This window comes from Arachis duranensis, chromosome 1 (genome assembly GCF_000817695.3).
Source record: "Arachis duranensis cultivar V14167 chromosome 1, aradu.V14167.gnm2.J7QH, whole genome shotgun sequence".
Lineage (NCBI taxonomy): Eukaryota > Viridiplantae > Streptophyta > Magnoliopsida > Fabales > Fabaceae > Arachis > Arachis duranensis.
In genome coordinates, this window is record NC_029772.3 from 86,859,456 (window position 1) to 86,873,448 (window position 13,993).

The following is a 13,993-nucleotide window of genomic DNA, read 5'->3' on the forward strand; positions in this document are numbered from 1 at the left end:
CATTTAATTTGAATAATTAATATTAAGTTAAAACTATATTTTATAAAAATGTGATTAATATGATTATTTTATAATTTAAATTAAAAATAATTGATTGAACTTAGCAATATGTTGATAAATAATGTTCTTAAATATTTTAATAGGATATATTTGATTTTAAAATTATCTTACCTTCCAATTTTATCAAAATATCTATTCATATTTATCTATATTAATTTATAAAATCTCTAATTTCTAACCTAATTTCCAAATCAAACTCAGAAACCTAATTTTCCAAATTGAAAACCCTAAGTTCCTAATCAGAAACCCTAACCCTCCCCCCCACTCTCCTCAGCAACAGCCGTCATCCACACTTCCCTTCCTTTCCCTAACGGTCATACAACACACACCTAGCTGAGAAAGAAAGGCAGAAATGGAAAGGGAGAAGAGAGAGAGCTCGGAATTGGAGGAGAAGAGGGAGCCGTCGCCACGCAGCCGCCGTCCTGTCGCAATCGCCGTCGTGGGGGAAGACCAGAGCCGAGGCAGGGAGCAGCACCGAGAGGGAGAGAGGCCGCCATCACGTCCTGTTCACCGTCGTCGTCGATCTGCCCTGGAGCCACTATGTCACGTGTCGCCGACGAAGAATAGAGAGGGAGACGCACGAAGAAGAGAAGCCCGTGACCATCCTTGTCGCCGTCAGCGCCGCGGGTTGCCGTCACCATATTCGTGAGCTGCCACCGCGTCACCGTTATTGAGCTGCAGCGCCGCCGTTGTCGCACTCTGCTACTGTCGCGTCTCACCAAGCCACCGCTGGAAGAGGAGGGCTCGCCAGTTCTGCCTTTGCTTCTAGTTTCGCCACCGCCACTGCTGGAACTGTTGGTTTTTTGCTTTGGCCTTGCTTTAGATCCACTCTGAAGCGTTACCATCGCCGTTTGGCTAACACTGAGGCTTTCCACTGCCACCGAAACTGCCCATGACCACCACTGTGGCTGCCATGGGAACAGAACGGTTGCCAAAATTTGACAGAATGCCGCTGTTATCGATTAGAGATGCCAAAAACTATTGCTGCTGCTGTGGAGTTGGAATACTGGGTGTGTCGCGTTTAAATTCTGCAAATTTCGACACTCTCAGGTAGGGGATTTAACGTTTTTAATTTAGAATGCCTACAAAGTTATTTGGATAAGTGCAAATGGTTAACAATGGTTAAGAATTTCTTAATTGACATGAATGACTTGAAATGGATTTGAAATTAGTTAGTTGTTGTGGTTATTCTGACCTGTGATTGAATTTAGATGCTGTTGTGATTAATGATTAATTCAGTATAATTTATTAAATTGAAGTATGCCGAGTTAATAATTGAAAAGCTGTCATATGGATAATTGATGAATTGAGTTTGGATTGTTGCTGTGAATGTTACTGGGTTTTGTTGTTGTGAGTGATTAATTGATAAGATTAATTTTGGTTGCTGTTGTGATTGATATTGGTTTTCTGATTTTGATGTAATTATGGTAAATTGGTTGAGTTGTGGTTATATTCTAATTATTGAAAACAAGTGCTTGCTGTTGATTTTAGTTATCTGATGTATCAGAATGGCTGTGAAATTGACTTGTGACTGGCTGAAATTTGATTTGGTGGTTATTGAAGGATTAGAACTTAAACAATTAAACTGTCTTGAGAACTTGATTTTCTAAAATAATATAGTAACTTTAAGAGTATATAAATAATTCTGTGATGGCTGGACTAATTTTCTATGTCATGATTTATTGATCCTGGCTATGGCTGTGAATTGTGATTGCTTTTGTGGTTGTTATGACAATGATCAGTGGTTTGATTACTTTACTTAATTCTGATTAGTTGGGCTAGATGGGCTAGCTATGAGTACGTTATGTTTGTGCTTTGATTATAGTAATATGTGAATTGAGGATTGCTTGGTGATTCTGATTTTGCTTGTAAGCAATACATTGGATGTTGAATTAATTTTTGATAAGCTAGGTTTAAACTTGTGATTTGTAAAGAGATTGTAAATCGATTGTTAAATTAATTCCTTAAAATCTAAATTATAAACTGATGTAGTTATTATTAAAAGTATAAAGATAATTTGTAATAATTGGAAACTATATGAAGCTGACTTTTTAGGTGAACATACTAGTTGATCATAGGAGAACCAAGATTTTGTGAACAATACATATTTTTGTGTTTTGGTGTCAATGTTACTAAAATTCTGATTAAGTTGGGCGATAATGTGTTTGGATATTTGTGAATGAGGAACTATTAGTCTTTTGGTTAACTTAATTTATGAATTGATGAGTTTGAAGTTGGATTGATGGATTCTGTGAGAATAGCGAATTATGGATTTTCTGACTGATTGAGAACCTTTTATTTGATACTTGTTGAGAAAGGTTGATGAGATGTTGAGAAAGAGGGAACCCTACGGGTGGCTAAGTCCGAGTTTTAGGGGAGGTACTGCCGAAATTTTATAAAATCTGAGGTTTTATTTGAGAAGTTATTTTAGAAGACTTGGATTTGGAAAATGATTATTTGTTTTATTTAGTTAAGAAAAGAATTATTCTATTTTAAATTCGATTTACCAAAGAAAGGTTTATGTTTCAAAATTAAATTATTTAAGAAAGAAACTATGTTTTGAGATTGATTCAATTTGAAAATAATTATGTTTCAAGCTTGAAATAAAGGATTACTTTTTAGAAGTTTGATGAATTTATAATATTTGAATTTGAATAGTAAAGAGAGATGATTTTTGAGACTTTGGAAAGTTAGTAAACTTGAGAAAGAGTTTTATTTGATTACTTTTAATGAGAGGTTATGTTTTGAAAAGTGTTTAATGAATTTAAAATAAATGATTTTTTTGAGTCTTTTGATAGAGAACTAAACTGAAAAATAGTTTTAAAATTGGCTTGACTCAAAATTGCTAAAGCAGAGATTATGAACTGAATTGATGATTAAGATTTTTATGAACGAATGCTTGAGAAAATTAAGAAAGGTTTTAGAAAATGTGTTAAGGATTCAAAGGGAAAAAAAGAGAATGGAAAATTGATATACGGAATGTTGAGATTTAGAAAGAATAATGAAAAGTGATAAAAGATGGAAAAACCCCACGAACTGTTAGTTGTTTAATTACGGGGAAAATCCACGAATTGATAAATGGTTAAATTCGGGAAGTACCCACGAACTGAATGATCATTGATCTCGGGAAAACCAATAAATTGTTATTTGTTTTATATGCGGGAAAAACCCACGGACTGATAATCATTGATTACGGGAATAACCCATGAATTGCTGTATGTTGATCTCGGGTATAACCCATGAAATAAAGATCATTGTTTGCTGTGTATTGATATCGGGTATAACCCACGAACTGAAGATCGCTATGTTATTGTGTATTGATCTCGGGGAATAACCCACGAACTGAAGATCTCTGTTTTGTTTGTGGAATGATCTCGGGGACACCCACGAACTGAGGATCACTGTTTCCCCTTGTGCGTATATTCTAGGGTCGGGCTTTGCGCCGACTGCCGGTAGTCATGAAGGAGTGGTATTCTTACCACCACACATATGCACTATGGACACAAAGGGAAGCCATATCTGGGACTTGTTCCTGGGTAATGTCGGGCTGCAGGGTGTAAACCGACACGTGAGCTCATGGCCTGCTTAGGACAGAAATGCATCATATTGGTTGTGCATTTACATTTGGTTGTGTTTGTCTGTGATTGTGTTGTTTGTCTTATTGTGATTTGTTTGTGTGTTGAATTGAGTTTCTTACTTGTGCTAGTAGTTTGTGAATGGATAGAGATGATTAATATCTGTTATTATGACTGAGAATCAATTATGTGGCTGAAAGATATTTAATATGCCAAGTTTTGCGATTGAGATCTGTTTTGGGTTTAGAAATTTAAAGAAAGTAATTATTTATCTAAAGTAAGATTAAAAAGTATATCAAAGGGGTTTGACAAAGATGGTTTATTAAGCAAAGTTAATTATTTGCATGTTAATCATTACTTTTGCGGCATTCCCATTCCCTACTGAAAACGTGTGGTTTGTTCTCACCCCAAAATCTTCCACCCTTTCAGTGACACAGGTTTGAAGACTCAGTTTGAAGCTGCGGGTGATTGTTAGACCTTATCTATATGAGTTTTGTTTATGAGTTAAGTTTCTTTCATAGAGTTCCCTCGCCTTTGTAGCTTTAGTTTTTATTTTATGCAGAGGGATAGGAGTTGTATCTGAATTTTATTTAAAATTCTCTTGTATAATGTTTATTATTATTAATAAGTTTATGATTATTATCACTTGGTGATGTTTGCTATGTGATTTTAATTAATAAAAACAAAAATTTTCTGGAATTTTCTTAGAAACTGAAACGCAATATCGAACTAAAGGCTCAATAGTAAATAGTTAATAAAGGAAAGCAGGTTAGTAACGCCTTACTTTCGGTACGATCATGACGTTCTGGAAGTTGGGTCGTTACAAAAGATTAGTGGCAACACCAAACTTAGTATGACACTCTCAATTTAGAATATTGTACCCAGTGAAGATTGAAAATCAAATTGTTGCATGGCAACACCAAACTTAGAATGCAATCATATGCCAAATTATTGAAAGTAAACTAAGCAAAGCAAGGAAATGTTACCTACGGTTGGGTTGCCTCCCAACAAGTACTCTTTTAATGTCATTAGCTTGACAGGTTGTTCATGACTTTCTTCCTCTTCTTCCAGTTTGTTAAGAGGAATGACCTCAAGAGAAAAGAGGAGCCAGTTAATGCCCCTTATTTTGAGTGCCTCTCCCCAGCAAGCTTTCTCTTGTTGTTAGCTTGAGGAAACTTGCTTGTTGGGGTAGGGGTGGGATGGCTTTTGGTTAACCTTTTATTCTTCATGGATATTGTCCTTCTTTTCTTGGTCACCATCCTCTTTTTAGTGCTCATGTTGATTGCCTTCACCACCTTGATTTCAGAACTTGGGTGTTGTATGATGGTTAGAGTGTCTTCTTCATCAAGAGCTTCTTGAATTGGTGGTTCAATAAACTCACCCTTTATGTAACTCTCTGTTTTATTGGAGTAGTGTGGACTCCCTTGACACTTCCTCCCTTGTTCTTGACCTTTGAATGAACTCCTTTGTTTCTAGAGAGAGTGAAGTGGTCTCTCTTTGTGATCTCAGCTCTTCAATGAATTGTTCTTCAGAATAGAGTTGTGCATTTTGTCTCAATTTTTCTTCATGGTCCATTTTTGCTATTTTCTCCTCTTCGTTTGTCTTTATTATTTCTTCAAGGAGGAGTTCTATTCTAGCGAGTCTATCTTCTTCTCTACGTTTTTTGAGTTCTTCAATGATGAGTTTCATCCTAGCAAATCCATCTAAAGGAGGTTGGGTAGGTTGTAATGGTTTTTTGGTTGTTTTGTGTTTGTGTGTTCTGAAAGTGGTATGACTTTTGTGGGTAGTGGATTGAGTTTTGTGGATGGTGAAATGAATTGTATGGATTTGGGATAGCCTTTCATGCTGAGGCATACTCAAATGATGAAGAATTTAGGCATGTAAAACTTGGAGGTGAGGTTGTATAATTGAGAGGTGATGGCTCTTGATGAATGGGGTATGAATGAGTGAAATCTCTTTAATTTTGATCTTTCCAGCTACAACTTGAGTAGTGATCAATTTCACCAAAATATGGACCATTTTGTGGCTTTGGAAAGTATCCCATTTCATGTTCTTGATACTCCCACCTACCATGAGCATAGTAAAGTGGATCATTCTGTGGTGGTGGATAGTTTCCCATGAATGGATGCTCATTTCTTTCCTGCAAAAAGCTCTGTCTCAAACAATAATCACCAAAAGAAATTGGAATCTCCATTGTAATAAATGAGAGATTCTTAGTGAGGCAATATTACAAACAGTAGTTAGCAAAAGAAAATAAAGAAACAAAAGAAAACAAAGACAAAAGAAAAGTGTCTAATCTAGTAGATCAATCAACCGGTAGTTTGTTAATCACAATTAATCCCCGGCAACGGCGCCATAAACTTAATACACAGAAACTTGTCTCTCAACAAATCTCCCTTGGCAAGTATACCAAATTGTTGTTGATAAACCCCGATTTTGTGGTTTATCTTGTGCTTAATTTGGGAAATTTTATCAACTTTTCTCACATTTACTCAATGAAATAGCATGGTTTTGTAATTCTCCCTTGATTTGTGCTTAAATGTGAAAACATACTTTTTAGGCCTTAAAATAGCTAAATTTAATTCACTTTAATTCCATTCGATGCCTTGATATGTTTGTTGAGTGATTTTAGGTTTATAAGGCAAGTATTGAATGGAAGAAGTGAGGAGAAAAGCATGCAAAGTGGGAGAACTCGTGAAGAAATGAAGGAACCGTAAAGTTGTCAAGCCTGACCTCTTCACACTCAATCGACCATAACTTAAGTTACAAAGGTCCAAATGAGACGGTTTCATTTGCGTTGGAAAGATAACATCCGGGGATTCAAAATGATATAAATTTTGCCATATGTTGCTTCGCGTATAGGGGCGCGCACGCGCAATGTTCCCGGACGCGCCGATTGAGCACGTGACCCACTAAAGAGCAACTCGTGGCCAGCGATTTCTAGCTCATTTTGGGCCCAATCCAACTTATTTCTGATGCTATTGAACCCAAGGATTGAGGGGGAATGAACCAAGTAGTCATAGTTGAGTTTTCATCATGTTTTAGGCTAGAATTCTAGAGAGAGAGGCTCTCTCCTCTCTCTAGATTTTAGGGTAGTTTTAGTTAATTCTTCTTGGATCCAAGGTTTAATTCATGTTTTGATTTACTTTTCCTTTACAATTTCTTGTTCATCTACTCTTCCTCTCTCTAATTTTGTATTTCATTCTTGCAATTGTTATTTTGTTGTTGATGCACTCTTTCTTCTTCTATTTCCCTTCAATGAAATTTGAAGTAATTCATGTAGATCTTGTTTCCTTTAATTGTTGTGTTAATTCTTTACATTTGATTATTGTTAGATTTAATTCTTGTTGTTGATTTACTATGCTTTCCTTTCATGCTTTCCAAGTGTTTGATGAAATGCTTGGTTGAATTTTAGTATAGATTTTGATCCTCTTGGCCTAGGTGGAGTAATTAGTAACGCTTGAGTTATCTAATTCCTTTGATTGATCGACAATTGGAAGTTGCTAATTGATTTGGATACCACTAACGCTAGTCTTCCCCTTGGGAGTTGGCTAGGACTTGTGGAATCAAGTTAATTCATACACTTGACTTTTCTCCTTGGTTAGAGGTTAACGAAATGGTACCAATAAACAATTTGTGGTCATAATTAAGGAGGATAACTAGGATAGGACTTCTAATTTTCATATCTTCCAAGAGTTTTGTTAGTTGCTAGTTTATTTTCTTTGCTATTTACATTTCTTGTCCAAAATCTCAAAAATTCCAAAATACCTCATAACCAATAATCATACACTTCATTGCAACTCCTTGTGAGAGGACCCGGAGTCCAAATACTTCGGTTAATTCTTATTTTGGGTTTGTTCTTTGTGACAACCAAAATTTTTGCATGAAAGGATTATTGATTGGTTTGGAAACTATACTTTACAACGAGACTCCATTAGATGAATTCTAAACCGTCAAGAATTCATTCATCAGTCATCAAGTAAAAACTCACAATAGAGTGAGGTCGAATCCATAGGGATTAACAGATTAAGCAATCAATGGTTAATTGATTATCCTAGTTAGACGAATCATATTGGAGTGATAAGTAACAAGGAAATGTAAATGGCATAAAAGTAAAGAAAGCAATAAGGTGCAGAAAAGTAAAATGGCAAGAAAAGTAAATGTAAGAACTAAAAATAAAATGAACATTGGAATCAAGAGATATTGCAATCCTCCGGATCAAGTTCATTCTCATCACTTCCTCAATCAATGTATTCATTGATCTCCTTGGCAATCTTAAGTGATTGGATCCTGGTGCACGAAATTGTGATCATCAACAACAGCGCCAAAAACTTGGTAGCGCTCTCAAACGTGAATCACACTTTGTCACAACTCCGCACAACTAACCAGCAAGTGCACTGGGTCGTCCAAGTAATACCTTACGTGAGTAAGGGTCGATCCCACAGAGATTGTTGGTATGAAGCAAGCTATGGTCATCTTGTAAATCTCAGTTAGGCGGATTCAAATGGTTATAATTGGTTTTCAAAAATAATAATAAATAAAACATAAAATAAAGATAGAGATACTTATGTAAATCATTGGTGGGAATTTCAGATAGGCGTATGGAGATGCTTTGTCCCTGTTGAATCTCTACTTTCCTACTACCTTCCTTCAATCCTTCTTACTCTTTTCCATGGCAAGCTGTATGTAGGGCACCACCGTTGTCAATGGCTACTTCCCATCCTCTCAGTGAAAATAGTCCAAATGCTCTTGTCACAGCACGGCTAATCATCTGTCAGTTCTCGATCATGTTGGAATAGAATCCATTGATTTTTTTGCGTCTGTCACCACGCCCAACAATCGCGCTTTTGAAGCTCATCACAGTCATTCAATCCTTGAATCCTACTCGGAATACCACAGAAAAGGTTTAGACTTTCCGGATTCTCAAGAATGGCTGCCAATAATTCTAGCTTATACCACGAAGATTCTGATTAAGGAATCCAAGATATATTCATTCGTTCTGAGGTAGAACGGAAGTGGTTGTCAATCACGTGTTCATAGGTGAGAATGATGATGAGTGTCACAGATCATCACATTCGTCATGTTGAAGTGCAACAAATATCTTAGAATAAGAATAAGTATGAATTGAATAGAAAATAGTAGTACTTTGCATTAAAACTCGAGGTACAGCAGAGCTCCATACCTTAATCTATGGTGTGTAGAAACTCCACCGTTGAAAATATATAAGTGATGGTCCAGGCATGGCCGAATGGCCAGCCCCCTTTGAAGGTCTAAAATCGCATACACTGATTAAAGATCAATCCAAAGACGTCTAATACAATAGTAAAATGTCCTATTTATACTAGACTAGTTACTAGGGTTTACAGAAATAAGTCTAAATGCAAAAATCCACTTCCGGGACCCACTTTGGTGTGTGCTTGGGCTGAGCTTGAGCTTTACACGTGCAGGGGCTTCTCTTGGAGTTAAACGCCAAGTTGTAACGTGTTTTTGGCGTTTAACTCTGGTTTGTGACGTGTTTCTGGCGTTTTACTCGAGACTGCAGCATAGAACTGGCGTTGAATGCCAGTTTGCGTCGTCTAAGCCCAAACAAAGTATAGAGCATTATATATTGCTGGAAAGCTCTGGATGTCTTCTTTCCAACGCCGTTAAGAGCGCGCTATTTGGAGTTCTGTAGCTCCAAAAAATCCATTTCGAGTGCAGGGAGGTCAGAATCCAACAACATCAGCAGTCCTTTGTCAGCCTGAATCAGATTTTTGCTCAGGTCCCGCAATTTCAACCATAAAATAGCTAAAATAACAGAAAAACACACAAACTCATAGTAAAGTCTAGAAATGTGAATTTTGCATGAAAACTAATGAAAACATCCCTAAAAGTAGCTAGATCCTACTAAAAAGTACCTAAAAACAATGCCAAAAAGCGTATAAATTATCTGCTCATCACAACACCAAACTTAAATTGTTGCTTGTCCCCAAGCAACTGAAAATCAATTAGGATAAAAAGAAGAGAATATACTATAAATCCCAAAATATTAATGAATATTAGTTCTAATCAGATGAGCGGGACTTGTAGATTTTTTACTTCTGAACAGTTTTGGCATCTCACTTTATCTTTTGAAGTTTAGAATGATTGGCATCTATAGGAACTCAGAGTTCAGATTGGGTTATTAATTCTCCTAGTTGAGTATGTTGATTCTTGAACACAGCTACTTTTATGAGTCTTGGCGTGGCTCTAAGCACTTTGTTTTCCAGTATTACCACCGGATACATAAATGCCACAGACACATGACTTGGTGAACCTTTTCAGATTGTGACTCAGCTTTGCTAAAGTCCCCAGTTAGAGGTGTCCAGAGCTCTTAAGCACACTCTTTTTGCTTTGGATCACGACTTTAAACACTCAGTCTTATGCTTTTCACTTGGACCTGCATGCCACAAGCACATGGTTAGGGACAGCTTGATTTAGCCGCTTAAGCCTGGATTTTATTTCCTTGGGTCCTCCTATCCATTGATGCTCAAAGCCTTAGATCCTTTTTAGCCTTGCCTTTTGGTTTTAAGGGCTATTGGCTTTTTCTGCTTGCTTTTTTTCTTTTTCTTTTATATTTTTTTGCCACTTTTTTTCACTGCTTTTTCTTGCTTCAAGAATCAATTTTATGATTTTTCAGATTATCAATAACATTTATCTTTTTCTTCATTCTTTCAAGAGCCAACAATTTTAACATTCATAAACAACAAGATCAAAAATATGCACTGTTCAAGCATTCATTCAGAGGACAAAAAGTATTGTCACCACATCAATATAATTAAACTAATTTCAAGGATGAATTCGAAACTCATGTACTTCTTGTTCTTTTGTTTTAAAAACATTTTTCATTTAAGAAAGGTGAATGATTCATGGAATTATTCATATCCTTAAGACATAGACACTAGACACTAATGATCATGAAGTAGAGACACAAACATAGACAAACATATAGCATAAAAACCGAAAAAATAGAGAAATAAGAACAAGGAATGAGTCCACCTTAGTGATGGTGGCGTCTTCTTCTTGAAGGACCAATGATGTCCTTGAGCTCTTCTATGTCTCTTCGTTGCCTTTGTTGCTCCTCCCTCATTGCTCTTTGATCTTTTCTAATTTCATGGAGAATGATGGAGTGCTCTTGGTGTTCCACCCTTAATTGATTCATAACATGACTCAATCCTTCTAGAGAAGTGTTGAGTTATTCCCAATAGTTGTTTGGAGAAAAATGCATCCCTTGAGGCATCTCAAGGATTTCTTGATGATGAGCTTCTTCATGCGTCTCTTGAGATCAATGGATGGCCTCTCTTGTTTGCTCCATCCTCTTCTTGGTGATGGGCTTGTCCTCTTCAATGAGGATGTCTCCTTCTATGACAACTCCAGCTGAGTAGCATAGATGGCAAATGAGATAAGGAAAAGCTAGCCTTGCCAAGGTGGAGGGCTTTTCGGCTACTTTGTAGAGTTCTAGAGAGATGACTTCATGAACTTCTACTTCCTCTCCAATCATGATGCTATGAATCATGATGGCCCGATCCATAGAAACTTCGGATCGGTTTCTAGTGGAGATGATGGAGCGTTGGATGAATTCCAACCATCCTCTAGCCACAAGCTTAAGGTCAAGTCTTCTCAATTGAACCGGCTTGCCTTTTGAGTCTCTTTTCCATTGAGTTCCTTCCACACATATGTCCATAAGGACTTGGTCCAACCTTTGATCAAAGTTTACCCTTCTAGTGTAGGGGCGTGCATCTTCTTGCATCATAGGAAAGTTGAATGCCAACCTTACATTCTCCGGACTGAAATCTAAGCATTTTTCCCGAACCATTGTAAGATAATTCTTTGGATTCGGGTTCATACTTAAGTCATGGTTCGTAGTGATCCATGCATTGGCATAGAACTCTTGAACCATTAAGATTCCGACTTGTTGAATGGGGTTGGTAAAAACTTCCCAACGTCTTCTTTGGATCTCATGTCGGATCTTTGAATACTCATTTTTCTTAAGCATGAAAGGGACCTCAAGGATCACCTTCTTCTTGGCTACAACTTCATAGAAGTGGTCTTGATGGGCTTTTGAGATGAATCTCTCCATCTCCCATGGCTCGGAGGTGGAAGCTTTTGTCTTCCCTTTCCTCTTTCTAGAGATTTCTCTGGCCTTAGGTGCCACAGATGGTTATAAAAAAAACAAAAAGCTATGCTTTTACCACACCAAACTTAGAATGTTGCTCGCCCTCAAGAAAAGAAAAGAAAGAATAGAAGAAAAAGAAGAAGATATGAAGGAGAGGGAGTGGGATGTGTATTCGGCCAAGGGGGGAAGAGAGGGTTGTGTTGTGTGAAAATTAAGAAGGATAGAGGGGTTTATATAGTGGAGGGAGAGGGTAGTAGGTTCGGTCATTAGGGAGGGTTTGGGTGGGAAAGGGATTTTGAATTTGAAGGTAGGTGGGGTTTTTGGGGAAGAGTGTTATTGGATTGTGTGAAGAAGAGAGAAAGTAAGTTGAGGTAGGTAGGGATCCTGTGGGGTCCACAGATCCTGAGATAATCCTGTGGGGTCCACAAATCCTGAGGTGTCAAGGATTTATCATCCCTGCACCAATGGGGCGTGTAAAATAACCTTTGCATGCAATCTTGGCATTCAACGCCAGATTGATGCTTGTTTCTGGCGTTCAACGCCAATCTGCAGCATGTTTCTGGCGTTAAACGCCAGTTCCATGCTTGTTTCTGGTGTTTAATGCCAGCTTTCCTCAGGGTGCAATCCCTGCGTTTGAACGCCAGACTACTGCTTATTTCTGGCGTTCAACACCAGATTCATGCTCTGTTCTGGCGTTAAACGCCAGCCAGATGCTCCTTACTGGCGTTTAAACGCCAGTGAGTTCCTCTTCCAAGGTGTGCTTTTTCTTCTGCTGTTTTTGATTCTGTTTTTAATTTTTGCAATTGTTTTGTGACTCCACATGATCATAAACCTAATAAAACATAAAAGAACAATAAAAATATATATGAATAAAAATTGGGTTGCCTCCCAATAAGCGCTTCTTTAATGTCAATAGCTTGACAGTGAGCTCTCATGGAGCTTCACAGATTATCAGAGCATTGTTGGAACCTCCCAACACCAAACTTAGAGTTTGAATGTGGGGGTTCAACACCAAACTTAGAGTTTGGTTGTGGCCTCCCAACACCAAATTAGAGTTTGATTGTGGGGGCTTTGTTTGACTCTGTATTGAGAGAAGCTTATTGTACATCTTTTTCATGTTTACAGAGGGATACCCTTGGGCCTTAAACACAAGGTAGTCCCCATTCAATTGAAGGACTAATTCTCCTCTGTTAACATCAATCACAGCTCCTGCTGTGGATAGGAAGGGTCTTCTAAGGATGATGCATTCATCCTTATCCTTTCTAGTGTATAAGATTATGAAATCAGCAGGGATGTAAAGGCCTTTAACCTTTACCAACACGTCCTCTAGCAATCCATGAGCTTATCTTATTGACTTGTCAGCCATCTCTAACGAGAATGTGGCAGCCTGTACCTCAAAAATCCCTAGTTTCTCCATTACGGAGAGTGGCATAAGATTTATGCTGACCCCAGGTCACACAGAGCCTTCTCAAAGGTCATGGTGTCTATGGTATAGGGTATTAAGAATTTACCAGGATCTTGTTTCTTTTGAGGTAAAGTTTGCTGAACCCATGTATCTAGTTCACTAATGAGCAAGGGAGGTTTACCTTCCCAATTCTCATTACCAAACAACTTGGCATTCAGTTTCATGATGACTCCTAGATATTGAGCAACTTGCTCTCCATTTACATCTTCATCCTCTTCAGAGGAAGAATAGTTTTTAGAGCTCATGAATGGCAAAAGGAGGTTCAATGGAATCTTTATAGTCTCTATATGAGCCTCAGATTCCTTTAGGTCCTCAATAGGGAACTCCTTCTTGTCTGGGAGACGTCCCATGAGGTCTTCCTCATTGGGATTCACGTCTTCCCATTCCTCTCTAGGTTCGGCCATTTTGATTATGTCAATGGCCTTGCACTCTCTTTTTGGATTCTCTTTAGTATTGCTTGGGAGAGTACTAGGAGGAGTTTCAGTGATTTTCTTACTCAGCTGGCCCACTTGTGCCTCCAAATTTCTGATGGATGACCTTGTTTCACTCATGAAACTTAAAGTGGCCTTAGACAGACCAGAGACTATGTTTGCTAAGCTAAAAGAGCTCTGCTCAGAATGCTTTGTCTGTTGCTAAGAAGATGATGGAAAAGGCTTGTTATTGCTGAGCCTGTTTCTTCCACCATTATTAAAGCCTTGTTGGGGCTTTTGTTGATCCTTCCATGAGAAATTTGGATGATTTCTCCATGAGGAGTTATAG

General features: G+C 37.7%; 1 long non-coding RNA gene across 1 annotated transcript; it reads left to right on the forward strand.

Annotated features, from left to right (window-relative positions):
* The first annotated feature begins 266 nt into the window (after nt 1–266).
* Nucleotides 267–4,280, forward strand: LOC127745025 (uncharacterized). Its single transcript, XR_008006208.1, has 2 exons — nt 267–1,110; nt 4,065–4,280. It is a non-coding gene; the product is annotated as an uncharacterized LOC127745025 (long non-coding RNA).
* Nucleotides 4,281–13,993: the final 9,713 nt, after the last annotated feature.